Below are 18,788 nucleotides of genomic sequence, written 5' to 3'. Positions count from 1 at the left end.
TCATAAGCTAATTCACAACATCCACATGCTATGGTAAATCACAAGTACCAACAACAAATAATTACTTATCAGGAAAATTTTTAGCAATCAACAAGTTATCATCGCAATAAAAAATATGAACAAGTCTAGATAAATGATCAGCAACCTGATTTTCAATTCCGTTCCTATCAACAATTTTCACATCAAACTCTTGTAACAGCAAAACCCATCCAATAAGCCTAGGTTTAGATTCTTTCTTATTTAACAAATATCTAATAGCAGCATGATCAATATGAACTATAACCTTAGCACCCATAAGATAAACTCTAAATTTTTCAAAAGCAAAAACAATGGCAAGCATTTCTTTTTTAGTAGTTGAGTAATTTACCTATATGCTAGATAATATTGTGCTTGCATAATAAATAGGATGAAAAATATTTTCACATCTCTGTCCAAGCACTGCTCCAATGGCAAAGTCACTTGCATCACATATGACCTTAAAAGGTAGTGACTAATCAAGAGCGATAATGATAGAGGTAGATCTTAATATACTCTTCAGCTCTTCAAAGGCCTTTATACACTCTTCCTTGAAATTGAAAGGAATGTCTTTCTTAAAAAGTTGTGATAAAGGCTTTGAAATCCTAGAGAAATCTTTGATGAATCGGTGATAAAAACTAGCACACCCTAGGAAACTCCTTACAGCCTTCGCATTAGTGGGTAATGGCAACTGTTCCATAATTGAAGTCTTTCCTCTATCCACTTCAAGACCCTTCTTTGAGATTTTATGAGCCAAAACTATATCTTCAGTCACTATATAATGACATTTTTCTCAATTAAACACCAGGTTAGTCTCCTCACATCATTTCAAAACACTTGTCAAGTTTGACAAGCCATCTTCAAATGATTCTCTAAAAATAAAGAAATCATCCATAAACACCTATATAATCTCTTCAATCATATTAGAAAAGATGCTCATTATGTACCTTTAAAAACTGACAACTACATTGTAAAGACCAAATGGCATCCGTGGGGTTAGTCCGCTGTGTGCTGTGTGCTGCAATGTGGGGTTAGTCCGCCACGGTGCATACATGCCAACACACCTGGGAGAAGCTCTCTATTCCATGCGCCACAGTGCATTGTGTGTCCACTACTATGCATGGTCAGAATTTTGCAGTATTAAGTCGTGAATCTGAAGTGGAAATGAAGAGAAAACAAAAGAGAACGAAGAAGTAGCGAAAAAGCTAAGCTAAGGTTTGAAGAAACTGATTGTTAGGAATAATTTAGAGCTCATAAACACCCATGATAAGCTTCCTAGCTTAAATCTTCCTCTCTTCTTCCATTTTCTTGATGGTAGAAGTTAGGGTTTGATTTTTAATGGTAATTTTTAGTCTATAGAGATTACAGGTTCAAACCCATTGACTTAAATAGAGTTAGTGGGGGTAGATTGACCTAAGTAAACTTGATATTTATGAATTTATGATGATTGGTGGTTGGAGGACATTAAATGTCTAAAATTCTCATAAATTTGGTGGTTGGGAATAATGTGGCTTCATTAATGCCCATTTAAGAGCTTAATATTATAAATAAGAGTTAAAGGAAGCTAAGAAACCTTATGGATACTTCTACATAAGTTTAAAATAAAGTTTGAGTATTAAGAAATGATGAAAATGCTAGTAAAAAATAGCTCAAAATAGATATTGATGTTTTGCATGGTAAATGCTTGTAGTGTAATTACCATTGGCACCATTCAAGCTTCTTGGAATCTTCAAGAGAAAATAGTTGAGGGGTGAAACCTTTGACCTCTTAAAGGTTTGAGGTAATCAGGGAAAATATATCTTATACTTGTGTGTGTCTATTAGTTCATTGATTTATGAATTATCATTGAAATGTATAAACTAGAAAAGAATGCAAGTGTGGCTTAAATTGTGAAGAAATCTACTAGATCAAACTTGTGAGGTTTATGCTTTACGATGCAAAACTTTTTCTTGAGAACAATAGTAGTGGATTTCTATATTAATGTTTATTGGGAGTGCAATGATTTTTATAAATTGAGAAGCAAGGTGAATCCTTATTTTAGGAGGGGTTCAATGATGTTTGAAAATAAGGAAGTTCAATGACTTTAAAAGTGTGAGGTACAATGATTGTGATTTGGGAGTTCAATGACTTATTTGGTTTTAAAATTCCATAAAATGTGTTTGAGAAGTCCAATGATTGTGTAATGATAAAGTTCAATAAAAATTATTAATTTGAAGTTCCATTATTGGTGTATATGTGAATTATGGCATAAATATGCATTGCATAATCTTGAGAGGCGGGAGTTCACCTAGGAAGTGGAGTAGATGATAAATCTACGTGGTAAGGTCCCATCTATGTGATGAATTGCCTAGATTAATTCTATCCATATTGTCCCACTTATTCAATGAGAGACTGTCCCACTAGTTTAACGAGAGACTCAAACCTAGCTAGCTATCTATTGGTTCAATGAGGAAGCTAGTATAGGGAGTATGACACCTCATAGTGTGAGAAATGAGGGAAATCATGATCCATTAGTGAGTTGGGTACGCCTTAACCGGGTACTCCCCTCACAAGTATTTAGGTTAGCAAAGTTAAAGAATATAGACTATCCCATTGAGTTATAGCCTACAGTTTCATGTCAGAGGAATAAGGAGGTGATAAGGAAGGTGTGATCATACATATAGTGAGTAAGGGCACTTATTGTCTATATTGAGTCCATAATGATGGCATTTTAAGTTAAGTATTAATTTCTGCTATTATGCTTATCAATAATTTTCTTGATCAACTCTATCTCTATGAAAAGTTTTCTAAATAGTTGCTATTATGTGAGCTGAACTGTGAATATTAAGTTTTCAAATGTCTCACATGGGTTTAAATATTAATATTAATTTCCACTTACATTTAAAATAGATGTCATGCATTAGTATGGGCTAGTCGAACCTTGGTTATTGAGTAGTTGTACTCACCCTGTTATCTTCAATATTTCAGGAAATAGCTCAAAAAGTGTGGATAGAGGAAAACAACCTGAAACTTAGGATCATGATCCATTTATAATAAGCCTCTTTATTTTGGGTAATTTATATGTATGACAATTTCAATTGCCAACTAGGATTTCCCTTTTTGTTACTTACTTGCATAAAGAGAAAAGTAAATTGTAATGGTATTTTAGGCCTTAGGAAGAGAGTTGATTGTTATGTGTTATGTTGATAGGGCCAAAATACTAATGCAAGTGAGAGTAGTCCATATTATATGATTATTTGAGAAATCTTGATGAAACTTGTGGTAAACTCCCCCTTCCTATGATTTTGACTTAAGAGGTTGATTAGTTAAAATTTGATTTGAAAATATTTCTTGTGTCTTGGTACATTTTATGAGTTAATTTTATTGAGTTGTATATGGTCATGTGGTGTCGGTGGCCATTGGTCCTTGATTTTGGGATAGGACACTTGAAATTTAGGAAAGTTAAGGTAAAGGAGTAAGTTTTGAAAGGGGTATCCAATTCTTGTTTTAAAAAATAATTTGAGCCTGAGACTAATGCCATTAGTTAGAGCTCGAAAAGAGCTTTTCATAGATTCCTAGTTCACATCATTCAAACATCGGATGGAGATTTGGGGCGCATCGAAAGTTAGCCCTAAAGCTGTCAAATTGATAGCAGAATTCATTATCAAAATTTATGCATTTACACCATGGAACACACCTTAAAATTTTTCAGAATTCTTCTTGTTTTAAATTCTTACACAAATGCACTCACTTATGAAATGATTACTTGCTTCTGCGCATTTGCGAACTTTGATTTGCCTCTTTGTAGGACTTGATTTGACTTTAAATTTATAATCTTAGGGTTCCAAATTTGTTAACCAACGAGAATTTTATATTTGATATTTCCTATTGTCTCATTTCCTTAATTACTTGGGATTTGAGTCTAATTATGGGTTTAAAGGAGGAGTACATTACAAATCACCATCCAAGAAGCATAAGAACACTTTTCCAACTAGTCTATCCAACATTTGATCACTGAACGGAAGAGGAAAATGATCTTTCCTTGTGACATCATTCAACTTCTTATGATCCATGCAAATATGCCATCCAATAACTGTTTGAGTTAAAAGTAACTCATTTTGCTCATTGGTAATTACTGTCATCCTTTCTTGGGAGCATATTGAACCGAGCTAACCCATATAATATTAGAAATAGGATAGATTATTCCAACATCTAGCCACTTAGTAATTTCTTTTTTTACTCTTTCATCATAAGATTCAACCTTCTCTAATTTTGAACAGATTTCTTATGCTCATTTTCTAACAAAAATTTTATGCATCACAATAGAAGGACTTATACCTTTAATATTTGCAATTGCCCATCTTAAAGCTTGTTTATGATCCCAAAGAACTTTGAGTAACCTCTCCTTTTGATCATCAAACAAAGCAGAAGAAATGATAATAGGCAATGTCTAAGATTCACCTAAATAAGCATAAGTAAGGTGTGGTGGTATGGGTTTAAGCTCCAAAGTTGGTGCTTATTCAATTGAAGGCTTTAAAGAAGGAGCTTGCGTAGATTCCAACTCTAGATATTCAAATACTCTTCTTCAATTGAGAAACTAAAGAGTTGCTTGAAGTAATTTCTTGCATTCAATAATATCATCATTTTCAACCACATCATCTCCTAATAATATATCATGTAATAAGTCTTTCACTATAAAGGACTCTAAAGTCTGTTAAACTATCTTATTTAGAATCTCTACTCTAAAACAAATTTCATATTCCCAAGATACTTCATTTCTTTATGCATGTTGAAGCTAACTTCTTCATCATTTAATCTAAGTTTGATCTCTCCTCTCTCAACATCAATGAGAGCTTATGTTGTAGCTAAAAAATGGTCTACCCATAATAAGTGGGAGATTTCTATCTTCATCATAATCCAAGATAATGAAATCAATAGAAAAGATAAATTTATCAACCTTGACCAACATATCCTTAATTTTACCTTTAGAAATACTAAACTTCTATAAGCTAATTGAAGAGTTATTGAAGTAGGACTAGCTTTACCAAGTTGCAATTTTTTAAATACAGAAAGTAGCATCAAGTTGATACTTGAGCCTAAATCACATAATGCCCCACCTTGAAATTTATCTCTAATCATATAAGGAATTGAGAAACTACTTCGATCATGGCATTTTAAAGGTAATTTGTTCAAGAGAATGGCACTTTACTCTTCAGTAAGTGCAACCATTTCACATTCACCTAACATCCTCTTCTCACTCAACATCTCCTTCAAGAATTTAGCATATTGAGGCATTTATTCCAAAGCTTCAATGAGAGGTATATTGATGTGCAATTTCTTGAAGATTCCCAAAGATTTCTTGTATTTCTCCTTTAATGCCTTGTTTTGAAATCTTTGAGGGAATGGTAACGAATGCACCCAAGAAAGATTATCACTAGCTGGTCCTTTTTTCTTAGATGTTGTCACTACCTCCTTTGGAGATTCATTCTCAATGTCATCATCAACAATCACAACTTTAGCTTTAGAAGGTGTAGAAGATACCTCTTGCTCAGTTTAATCAACTTTTGGCTTAGGTGCAGACTCATAAGTAGGAGGAAAAATTTTAGATAATTGCTTTCTACTCATTAAGGTAATTGCCTTACACTCTTCCTTCCCTTTCCCATAAGGGTTAGGCATAACATTGCTTGGCAATCCACCTTGAGACATTATATTTAACGTAATAGCCATCTGACTCATTTGCACTTCAAGGTTCTTGAGAGATGAATCTACTCTAGCATTTATGGTAGCTTATTCCTGACTATTCTTGATATGAGATTCTATCAACTTTTCCATCACTTCTTCCAAGTTAACTCTTGACTCTTGAGTTAGCATAACTTGCTTTCCAACTTATGAGAAACTAGGAGTATTAGTTGGCCTTGCACCAGATAATGAAGCTTGATTTAAAGTTGTACTATTTTTCCAAGAGAAGTTAGGATTTTGAAGCCATCCAACATTATAAGTGTTTTAAAATGGATTGACTTAATTGTTACTACAGTAATTGCTAACATAGTTTACCGTCTCAACCTGTCGAGAGAGATGACATTGTTTAGTGGCATATGCATTTCCACAATAATCACATTGAGCGTATGTGGCATGAGCTCCTATTGGCCCACTATTGTTCCAATCAACTCTTGCTTTTAAATGATCAAATCTCTTACTGAGAGTTTGAAATAAAGCTACCACTTAGGAAGATGAAGAGTCATCAATAACTCTTTCTAGTGGTCTCTCAAGTCTTCTCCCATTGTTATTTTGGATGCAATTAGCAACAAGATCATTTAAATAGTTCCAAACATAGTTCACTGGTTGCTTTATAATCCCACCATTAGTGACTAAATTCATTTCAGACTTGGATTCAGGTGTTAACCAGCTACTAAAAACTTAAATCAAAACCTATTTCTCTTGATTATGCCTAATACTCTGCTTCACTAATTGCTTTAATCTTTCCCAAGCTTCATACAAATGCTCACCAAACTATTGATTAAAATGGAGAATGTTGGCTCTAGAATCAACCATCTTGATGTGTGGGGAAAATCTAGATCTAAACTTGCTTTTCATTTCCTTCCATGATGAGACACTACCCTCATCCAAATTATTAAGCCAATCCTTAGCTTTTCCTTGTAGAAAGTAAGGGAAGAGGTGAAGATAAATGACATCTTAAGGAACTCCTTTGCTCGAATGAGTCACATATGTCAAGGAAGTTCACCAAATGTCTATTAGGATCCTCATCTTAATTTTCTGCAAATTGCCCATTCGTCTCAATCATCTTAAGAATGGTTTGCTTAATCTCAAAGTTGTTATCTTGGAAGTTAGGCACTGTAATCCTAAACTGGTATCCTCTAGCTTGTCTACCCAAAAAATCAATAACACACAACCTATCATTCTCATCCTTCACCATTTCTTTGTTTGTAACTTTTTCACCAGTCGAAGGTTGAGTTTGAGGTGAAAGAGCTTCCAAAATTTCTTTAAGGCTCCTTATTCTCGTAGGTGTTTTTTTCAATCTAGCTCTATATGCCATGAAATAAGCAAGGAAAAAATGACAAAATAAATGTTCAAGCTAAAACTACTCAAGGCCTTATATTCCTAATCATCAATTGCTTATATTCCCTGGCAACGGCCAAAAACTTGATGCACACAAATATGTAATGAATTCCACAAGTATACAGTTCATAAAATAGTAAATGATAAATCAAGATCAATCCCACAGAGAATCAAGTTAATTGATAATTAGGCAATAAATTTCCCATTTTTATTTAAGTCAAAGCAAAACAAAATTTGGATTTGATATAGCAAAATGAGAAATTGAAATTATATGAATGCACTAAATTAAAATTCTAATAGCCACAAACAATTAAAGTAACCTAGGGTGGCTAATCTCTTCTTCAATTCATAGAGCATGTAATTATCCAAATAAATTCACTTAATATTAATTTTTTAATCTAGAGTATTGATAGAAATAATTATCTTTTGATTAATTACACCCCTCTCTTGAATTAATATGTTATTTTTAACATAATTACCCAAGAGGCAAGAAGGCACAAACTCACTCTAATGTGATTATATAGGTCCAATAGGTATATTCCTATCCTATTGAAAAATTAGAATAAATTCTAATCCCACATTACTCAATCTAATAGTTTAATTTAAATTTTTCTCTTCTAAGGCAAAACTTAAACCCCCAAATTCACATTCAATGGTAGCCAAGCATTAAGTAAACAAGTAAGCAAAAGATTAAGTAAACAAAACTAATATTAAACTCAAATAAATGGTTAAGTATGCTCTAATCCAAGAATCAGTTCATAGCTACCCTAAATTAAGAGAAAATCAGCCACATATGGCTCTAAGACAGCAAAAATCAGTAATATATATACCAAGGTAAAGAGAAGAAGGAGAAGAAAAGCTTAATCGGAGCAATCTTAATCCTTGATTTTCTACTAAACCGAAGCATCTTTAACCCTCCTTTGGCTCTTTTTCCTCCCCTTGGATGTTCTACAGTTGCTAGAGGTGAAGCATGCACAAAAATGAGGTTCTTAAGACCTAAAAATTTGCTGAAGATCAAAACTGTGCATTTTACTAAAATCGTACTTCGCTACAGTGAACATAACCTGTTCAGATTTTCCTTTCAGATTTAATTCCTTTGACTCAGGCTCTGAAATTTTCTTCTTTAGGCCCCTAAATTGAGCCTCCTTACATGCATAAAACCCAAAATTAAAGATAGAATTTGTCCACTAACTTTCAATTATATTTCCAAGCTCTTATTTACACACAATCATCCACTTAATCATATTTTTGCTAAAAAAATTCAAATAAATGACTTTCAATTACATTAAAAATACTAATAAATTAAATAAAATATTGGAAGTCATCAACACCAATTCTGAGGATGAGGTGGGTGATAGTAGGATCTACTGGGTGACAAGCGTAAAACTTGCCAACGGCTAGGGAGACGAAAGGGCTCTTCTCATTTGCCTCTACTATTGGTTGCATTGGGTGCATCAAAATTATTTAGGTGGATGGATTTTGTTCTTGGCCTAGGGCATTTGCTAGGGACTAAAGAGCAAGGAATTTTTTTTAAATTATGATTAGGCATCAACTTGGATGCCATGTAGATCATATGTGGACCCTACACTTTTAAGACAATGGATGTTAGCTATGACTTAATGGCAGGACACTAGGCGAGTTGGTTTTGAAAGTTTAAGCAGTATATTGGACCAAAGTAGAATATATGACACTTGGTGCTCTTGAGGGTATAGTTCAAAGATAAAAATGGACTTTAACCATTTATAAATCTTAATACACAATTTATAAGTCAACTTTAAAGATACACAAGTTTTTGAAGGAGTTATACATTTTGAATGAAGACTTATAAATGTTCACACCATTTTAATTTACAACTCAACTAGTGTAAAAAACATATTCACTTATAAACCTCATAAACACAAGTTGAGCTGTTAATTTTTAAAAGATGATTTATATATAATCTTGGAGTAATATTTATAAATAATTATATTTAAATTATCACATATTAAAATATTTAATATTTGAATAAGATGTTATTAAATTAAATATAATATTTTAAATTACTTACAAATATTCGTAGCATTGGTGTTTTGATACTCATCTAGTAGCTGATCAAAATGGTTGGTTTTAAATGATATTTCTGTCTTTTACATGGGTAAAGAATAATATTAGTCTATTTAGCTTTATTTGTAATTTAGAGACTTAATTAGTAGTAATTTTTTTATAAGGTTCATTAGTACTCAAGAGTTCCAGTGGATAAACAGGCCTTAGTTTAACTTTCTTGAAGTGCGCACGCTGTGTGTTCATGGGATCCTTCCCTAGTGGGTTCACGTAACAGATGGGCTGAAGACAAAGATGGAGTGGGTTTTTGAGTTCACACCTATTGGGCCAGCGGCATTTATTCGGCCAAGAAGTGTGGGTCCAATGGAAGTCAGTTAGGAATAGAGAAAGGCAAGAAGAGAAGTGGAGGACGTGAAGAATGTTTTTGAGCATTCTCTTGGTTTACTCTTCCTCTGTTATGTTTCTTCTTTCTCCTTTCCTCCTTTTCTGCTGCAATTTCAGTTACTCTGGTGTCATTGTGTTAGTTCATTATTATAGTTTGTTTTGATGATCTGAAACTTATTGATGTACTCAGCTTATAGATTGTTGAACATTAAAACGTGAGTATCTCAGTTTTATCTCTTAATCTGTGTATTTTCATTGGTGATCGTTACAGTTTGCACCAGACATATTTGAATTTCTAGGTCATTATAGAAAATTAAACAAGTATTTGTATGACAAATCTAGAAACTACCTTTCAAAACATAATATTATTGCGGTTACATGAACTATTGACATAGAAGCAAGCATGATGAGAATGCTAAAATGATTATCCAAATGGTAACAACATCACGACAAAGGGAAAAGACTTGCCCCACAAGTCATTGGATTTTGGGTCTCATGATGAAACTTTATTAATTAACAATAGCATATCAGCATAAACTTCTCTAGCTAGAACATTCTTGTTGATGTACATTTTTAAAGAGCCAGTGGATTTATCAGTAAAAATATAATGCGATCCTTTGTTGATTCTGTAGAGAAAGTGTAGGAATCAGAATCCTTGTAAATCACATCAACTATATGATTGAAATTTAAAGATCGCATCAACAGAGGTTTTGCCATTTCGGTGGGGTTAAGCAATTCCTCATTCACATCCTTCCACGCACTTATCACTTGCTTGTTTAACTCATCAATGACTTCTTCTCTTTTCACACCATGCTACTTCATGTAACACTCAATGGCAAAAGCAACATGCCCTCTCTTTTGCTCATGCTAACAAATACAAATTAAATTAATTATTAAGTTGAGTAATTAGTGAATATTAGATTACTTTCTTTCCCCTTAATGGAAGGTAATAACTTACAAAGACTCATTTTATTAAAAATAATCATGTGTCACTTTCTTATTTCACAAAGCCCTTTGTTTGTCAATCAAAGAATCTCAATCCATGCATGAATAATATTTTATAGGACAAATTGGTGAGAAGGACCATAAGCCAAAGGTATTTTGAAAAAGGATCAAGGTCCTTGCAATGAATTAAGATTACGTCAATCATCATTATAGTCTTAATTCACTCTTGGATAACTGCCTTTTTTTCTAAGTAAATTTACTTCTTGGTCCTTCTTAGCTACTTTTCCTATTTTATAGTGATGATATAACAAAAATATACTTGAGTTAAAATTTAAAGCCCTTGAAATTAATGAATTAAGATAAAATGAATTAAGGTTATAATCTTAATTCACTTGAAGGACTTTATACATGTTTTCCAAATAAATTAACCTCTTGGCCCTTCTTAGCAATTTCCGCTATTTTATATTGATGACTTAACAAAAATGTACTTGATTGAGTTTTACCCCAAAAAAAAAATGTACTTGATTGAGAATATTATAGAAAAGAAGGTATAAATTGATGGCTTAAGTAAAAAATTTTCCCTTAAACTAGAGGTCATGGAGTGTCTGGCAGCTAAAATTAATTTTAGTGCAATGTTCTTCTTTAATACTTTAAAATGGTGCAATATTGCCTTTACTATTAACAAATTAATGTTAAATTTGGCCATTAGTTAACCAAAAAATTAAAAATAAATGACTAAGAAAATTTTCTCAATTATTTTATATAATTTTTTGAGTTATTGTTGAAATTTTTGGGTCTTCTTTTGTATTTTTTTTTTGTTCTTTTTTATGACCATTGGGATTCTTTTCTACAATTTTTTTAATTAATTAATAGTTCAAGTTAACTTTTGTTATTAACAGTAGAGGTGATATTGTATTGTTTTTAAAAGTTGAAGAGAAAAATTATATTAAAAATAAATTTAAAGTCTCAAAAATTTCTGAACTTATAGTTTAAAAAGTAAAATTGCCCAGTAATCCTAAATTAATTATTGTAATTAATTAATACCTCGCTAGTCATAATGTCATCAACAAGCCTTCCAATAATTTCTGAAGCTCTAATGATTTTAGGGTCCTTGGCCAACCATTGAAAGACTTCCTCTGTAGCAATACATCCCATCACAATGAATGATGTGGCTGCAAGCATTCGGGACGCAGAAGTTACTAATGCGTTGCGCATGTACTCCTCCATGGTTGGTGTATAATTGCTATTAAACCACTCGGCCTCATCCACATAGGCTCGCGCCAACCTTTTCATCTATCAACCAAAAATGCCAATTATTTTTTTTTTTTGGTCCAGAATCTTGATCCAAAATATAAAGAGCTATACATTTATTAACTTAAATTCTTGTATTAACTGTGAATTTATTAACTTCTGGGTCATAATAAATTGGAATTAAGAGTAAAAAAATAAAATAATATATATTTTTATGAGAATTATTATGTTGAAAGCTGCTTATATTTTGAAGTAGAATGCAAGGAACTCATAAAATAATGCAAAGGAATGTGAAGAGAATGAACATAATTTGTTATTAAAAAAAAATCAGAGAATGAACGTAGTTTCAAGTAGTTTATTTTTTTAATCACATAACAATTTGTGATGAAAATAATAATAAAATATTGCAAATTGATTTTGGGTATGGATTTCATATAAGGCAGATTGTATTGTCGCAAATAAGGCATTGCAGAATTTTGTGATGTTTTTTTTTTAAATTAATTCCATTTAAAATTTCATCAAAAAAAAAATTTTTCCTTAATGTCATCTAATGGCCTTAAATTATAGGACTATGAGAATCTAAGATCCTAAACATGTTTTTGGTTGAAGGTTAAAATCATAAAAAAAAATAAATTTCTCAAAACAAGAACACTTTTAAAGTTTATATATAATTTTATTTAATATTTTTGTCAAAAAAATTGATTTAATGCAATTTTTATATGTTCTTTAAATTTTTATGAAAATCCTGTACGCATAAAAATTATTTCAAAGACACCTATTATGATATAAATTTTGAGTAATAAAAGTTATATAATCTTTTAATAACAGTAGAAAATTTTTGAATTAATTTTTATTTTGTAAAAAAATTCAAGAATTTTAACATTTAGGGATTAATAAATTCAATAAATTAAAATTATAAGGGTTTAATGAAAACAAAGTAAATTATAGGAACCTCATTCAAAATTGAAAAAAAACTACAAGGATTTGCAAATTAATTTTCTCAACTTTAATTATTCATATATATTTTTTCTTGATAAAATTATTCTTATATATTTAAAGAACTCTGCTGACGTTTGGTGAGAAAATTTAACCAAATGTTACTTTCTGCATCAGAAAATTAATAGAGGCATGAAAGAAAAAAGAATCTTACTTAATCTTTGGCATACTTTACACAAAATGCTCTTCCTTCCTTGGTCATTTCTTGCTCGATGTCTTCATAAATATCTAAAAGTGCTTCATATAAGAACCTCATGTATTCTGGCAGAAAATCAAACGCACGTGATATCCCATCTGAAATGGCATTTTCCAGAACTCTCTTAATTTGGACTTGTAGGTAAACCAAATTCTCTACTTGAATTAAAAAAATTAAAGACCAAATTTACCCTTAAACTTTTATTTTTTATATAATATTTTCCTTCAACTTTTTAAAAACAATACAATATCGCTCTCACCGTTAACAAAAGTTAATTTTATCCATTAAAAAAATTATAGAAAAGGATATCAAAACTTATAGTAAAGAAAATTTTCTTAATCTTTTTATATAATTTTTGGGTTAACTAATAATTAAATTTAATAATAAGGGTCATATTGTACTATTTTTAAAAGTTAAAGAAAAATATTATACCAAAAATGAATTAGGGTTTTACACTTTCCTTAGATCTATAATATAAGGGAAATTTTACCATTCAACCCAAGAAAAAGACTTTGGTTTTTCTTCACTATATTTTTCCTCCATTACGGCCTCCATTGCAAATATGCATCATTTAAATTAAATTTTAATAATACAAAATAATCTGCATTTTTTAAAAATAACAAATTTATATTATTAAATTTAATTTAACGGTCTACATTCATAGTGCTTCTTAAGCTACAGAGGAGGGAAGTCAATTAAAAAAAAAAGATGTTTAATTATTGATTTGAAGTTGATATGTATTCAAACCTCTCAATCGCTGTGGTCGAGAGACGCAACTCTTCAAGTGTACCATACACGTCATAAATATCATCAAGGACTGATGTGATGGAAATAACTTTGGTAGTTATTTTTCTTGCCAAAGAATAGTAGGGCTCAAAATACACTCCCAATATCTAATAGTAATTGAGATTTTAAATTTATTTTTAGTATAATATTTCCTTTTAATTTTTAAAAATAATACAATAACTAGAATTCTTATCATTAATAAAAATTAATTTTCATCATTAATTGAGTAGAAAATTATAGACAAGAATATAAAGATAATAGAAAGGGTTCCAAAATTACAAACAAGGACCTAAATTTTTTTTTCAATAATTTTTGAAGTTCTTTTCTATAATTTGTTGTCAGCTAATGGTTAGGCTTAACATTTGTTTAAAGTATGGGTAATATTATATTATTTTTAAAAGTTAAAGGAAATATTATACCAAAAATGTGTTTAATGTCCTAGATATTCCTAGACCTATAGTTTAGGGGCAAATTTTCCATTTAATCCTAGATTTTTTTAAAAAATTAATTATTGGGGAGAATGATAATAAAGTCCTGAAATAAAGAATGTATGATAGATAAATCTCTGATAAAATTTTCTAAAAATTAAGTTGTAAATATTAATTCAAATAGTCACAAATATAAATCTCAATTACAGATTGAGAGTTATATTTAGAATTTAAATATCTTTTTTTCAATTAAAACCTCTATGTTTGCAACCATTTGATTAATATATTTACAATTGATTTTATAGAAAATTTTGTCAAGGATTTAACTGTCATAAATAATGTGTTTTGGAACTTTAATATCATTCTCCCTAATTATTAAGGTTATCAGTTTAGGAAAGCTTACTTGGAAATATTTCCAACTTCACGTTGATGTAACTTTTGAAGCATGTTGAAATCCAACTTTGCAAAGGTGAGCAAGGTTTCATTGTGGGAAGAATCATGTGGGTAAAAGGAAATATAATGCCAAGCCTCTAGTCCGGGGTAGTTTTTACGAAGTGGGTGTCTTAAGCTATAATTGACTTTTGTAGCAAGAGATGAATCCAAACGATTGGTCATTGATTCAAGATGAGTAGTAGTGAAAATAAGTGCCTCATCTAATATGCCTTCTCCATGAACTCTAAGATGTGCAGCTTCATATAAGCTTAGCATTCCCTCAACATCAGTAGTTAGTTCTTCCTTAAAATTGCCTTGCTTATCTTTCAACTTTTCAAACACAGCTATACATATGAAGAAACAATCACTAACAAGTCATATAATATTTTTGTCATGTCACTTGTATCCATTTATTGCTTGTTTGTTTAAATACATATGTTAGGTAGTTGCAAAAGAGAAAACAAGAAAGTTGCTTGAAGCAAAAAAATGTTGTAGTGGACAGGAAATTTTCTGCTACAAGTTCATCACAACTGCAGAAAAAAGTTTTACCACAAAATTTGCAGTGAAATCACAAGTCATATATTTTTTGGCCAAGGTATACATTTGGTCCAACAACTTTATATAAGATTTTAGTTTGATCTTTTAATTTTGTAAATTATTTTTTTAATCCTCTAACCCTAATGTTGTTAGTTTCAAATCATTATTTTTTGTATCAATCATTGTCATTTAAAAAATTAAACTTATATGTTAACATTTGAGAATGCTTTGTTAATATTTGAAGGTTCAATGTAAAAAATTTTGTTAATATTTAAGGGTTCAATATAGAAATTTCTTGTTGATAAAACTAACGATATTAGCATTAAAAGGATTGAAAAAGTACTATATATAATTAAAGGACTAAAATAAAATTTTGTATAAAATTAAAAGATTAAATTAAAGATACTTGAGCCTATATTTTTGTTATGTCCCCACTTTTATCCATCATTTGCTGCTTGTTTGTCTTAACATGCATGTCAAGTTGACTATGAAATTTGCATATGGAGGTGGACTCCACTTTTACGAGACCTAAACAATCTACGACAAAAACATAAAATTAGCACCACAATTTTGTGATTTTCGACCCATTCACTTTATAATTTTATATTGTAATCCCCTTAAGCCCAAACTTAGACATGTAAGGGTTCGACATTCTGTTGTTGGTCTTTGAGATTTTTATTTAAGCCTAATAAACACAAAATTTTGGACTAATGCTCAACTTAAACAAATAATATTTTATAGATTGTGTAAAAATATAATTAAATCTTTCTATTGGCTCAAGATCCTAGATCCACCACAATTATTGCTCATGACTCTCTATGCGCCACATGGCTCATAATATCATTAAAAAACACTTCTTTCAGTCCAAAATACAAGCACATTTTAACAATAACTCATATAGCAATAAAATCTCTATTATCATAAAAATATATGTTGTTTTCTTAATTTCAATTTATAATGAGTGAGAAGAAGGTCATAAATTCATAGGCACAATAATCAAGGTTAATAAATAAATAGATAAAATGAAAATTTTGTTTTACAAACACTAAATTGCTTATATTTTAAATTAAAATTAATAGAGAGAAAATGCTTATATTTTGCATTAGAGGGAGTAAAAAAAAAAAAAAAAGTGCAACAGCATTCAGGTCGTCTCATTCTTCGAAAGTGGTTATTGCGCCACTTTCAATATAACTGTCATGAATCTGTTGCAATAGATCGTCAGTCTCAAGTTCAAAATGGTAGTCCACACCTAGACGTTGGATTGCATCGATCAAATTAATTTTTTCTGCAGGCTTCTCAGTTGGAAACACAAGCATCTTCCTTACTTCTTCTTTGAGTATTTTAATCTGCTTCTCCATCTCCATTTCGTCGGTCCCTTCCTGCAAATTCAACTTTGTGAGATCACTCTTGATAACATTGCAAGTTATGAGTTAGGGTCACGGAATTTGAGAACATAATCCAATAAAAAAGACCTATGAACTATTGCATAAGCTTGTTGATGCAATTAAATATGATTATCTTTTTACACAGAAACAACTGCTTAAAAAAAAGCATTGTGAATACCGAAGATTCTGAAGCATATTGAATGAAATGGTCCCCCCAAATGCTGGGGTGATAATTCCCGGAGCGAGGAGAGCAAGGGGAAGAAGTAACAAGAGGCGTAGCTACGAAAGACATTATGGATATGGATTGCTGATCTTAGTTTTGAGTGTGTAACCTAATTTATATATAGGAATTTCAATTATCTTGCCACTTGTAAGTGGCAGAGCCACATATACTCAAGGGGTGCACATGCATCCCCTCATTTTGGGAGAAATTACACGAAAGTGGTATAAATTTTGATACTTTGCCCACTCTAGTTATAAGATCTTGTACATCCTACAAATCTAGATCATTTTTATCGTACATTTTAACTAATTCAGTAATACTTGATAATCAATTTTAGACTTTTATTGTTGATATGCATAACAATATTTAATTTAAAAAACATATTTATCTATTAGTTTTATTTTTTAAAAGTTAACAACGCAATGATTTTACATATTATTATTGCAATGGTTAGAAAATCCTTTATTATTTGCTCCAAAGATCATGAAAAATGGGCTTCGCTGTTAAAATAATAGTTTAGTATAGTTATATTTAAGGAAATACTTTTAATAATATTAATGTCAATAAAATTGTTATATAAATCTTTATTAAGCAAAAAAAAAATCAATTAGAGAATAATTATAAAATATGTAATTTTAATTTTAAATTTTTATTTTTGAGTCTTAAATTTTAAAAAATATACTGCATCCCCTAATCTAAGGTGTAGGCTCCACCATTACTTATAAGTTAATATTGAGTTCCTTGCAAGTTGGTGCACAAAAAATGTTTCACCACAAGTGTAATATAATAGTGCGTTAAGGTCGATCTCATAAGGAATCAAGCATAATAGTAATTAACCAATAAAGTTTTCATTTTTGTTCACGTTAAGCAAAATCAATTAGAAGCAATTGATTAAGCAAAATTAAAAATTGAAATGAATAAAATGCAATGAGATTCCCAATCCAACAACCACAAATGTCCAATGCAACCTAGAAACACTAATCTCTTACTAGCTTCATAGATCTTGCTTTTTACCTAATTAATTAATTTTAATGCTAATTTTGTTAATCTAGAGCATTAATGGCTATAAGGGTCTTTCGAACCTCAAATAACCCTCTCTCAAATTAATTATGTTATTTCTAACAAAACTATCCAAGAGGCAACTTTAATTCTAACTCACTCTAATTTGATTATATGAGGCAATTAAGTATATTTCTATCCAAATTACAAATTAGATCATAGTCTAATTTCATATTATTCAATCTAAAGGTCCAAATGAGATTCTCCTTTGTCAAGAAAAAACTCCAACACCCAAATTCATATTTAATGATGGCCAAACATTAAATAGACAAATTAATGCAAGATTGAGCAACCAAAATTAATATTAAGCATAACCAATGGATAAAAACAAGCTCTAATCCATTAACAAGTTCATAGTTACTCTAGGTCAAATGTGTTCAACCACTAACAACCATTAAAACAACATGAAAGAATAATATTCAGCAAAAGATACATTAAAATGTAGAGAAAAGGGGAAAGAAAGCTTAGGAAGGATGATTTCTATCACAAATCGCAAGACCCAAGTGTTTTCCAAGCTTTTCCAACTCTTTCTTCACCTTAGAATGCTCCCTGGATGTGCAGCTGCTTGTTGAAGACGAATTAGAACCGATATGAGGTGCTCCAAGCCCTAAAAATTAATTGAGAGTCAAAATTGTGAGTTTCACTAATATCACACTTCCCTACAGCAAAACGCATTTTTGCTACAGCAAAGATGACCTGTTCAAATTTTCTTTTCAGATTTAATTTCTTCAATTTAGGCTCCAAAATTCTCTTCTTTGGGCCCCTAAATTGGGCCTCCCTATATGAATAAAATTCAAAATAAATGATAGAATTAGTCCACTAACTTCTAATATATTTCCAAGCCCATTTTCACACACATTCATCTACTTACTCATATTTTTGCTAACAAAATTTCAATAAATGACTTCCAATTACATTAAAAATACTAATATATTCAATAAAATATTGAAAGTCATCAAACCCCCATACTTGAATGTTTGCTTGTCCTCAAGTAAAAGAAAATAACTATACAAAAATGGCAAAAGAAAATGTGAATATTTCAATGTCAAATACAA

The 18,788-nt window shown here is 30.7% G+C and overlaps 1 pseudogene; it reads right to left on the bottom strand.

Moving 5' to 3' along the window:
* Positions 1 to 10,068: 10,068 nt before the first annotated feature.
* On the bottom strand, positions 10,069 to 16,743 carry LOC129317465 (probable terpene synthase 2; annotated as a pseudogene).
* Positions 16,744 to 18,788: the final 2,045 nt, after the last annotated feature.

The sequence above is a fragment of the Prosopis cineraria genome, unplaced genomic scaffold (genome assembly GCF_029017545.1).
Source record: "Prosopis cineraria cultivar Desert tree isolate PC_DT_omini unplaced genomic scaffold, ASM2901754v1 PC8, whole genome shotgun sequence".
In the NCBI taxonomy this organism is placed as follows: domain Eukaryota; kingdom Viridiplantae; phylum Streptophyta; class Magnoliopsida; order Fabales; family Fabaceae; genus Prosopis; species Prosopis cineraria.
Note: the sequence above shows the minus strand (reverse complement) of the source record. Positions and strands in the feature narration are given on the sequence as shown.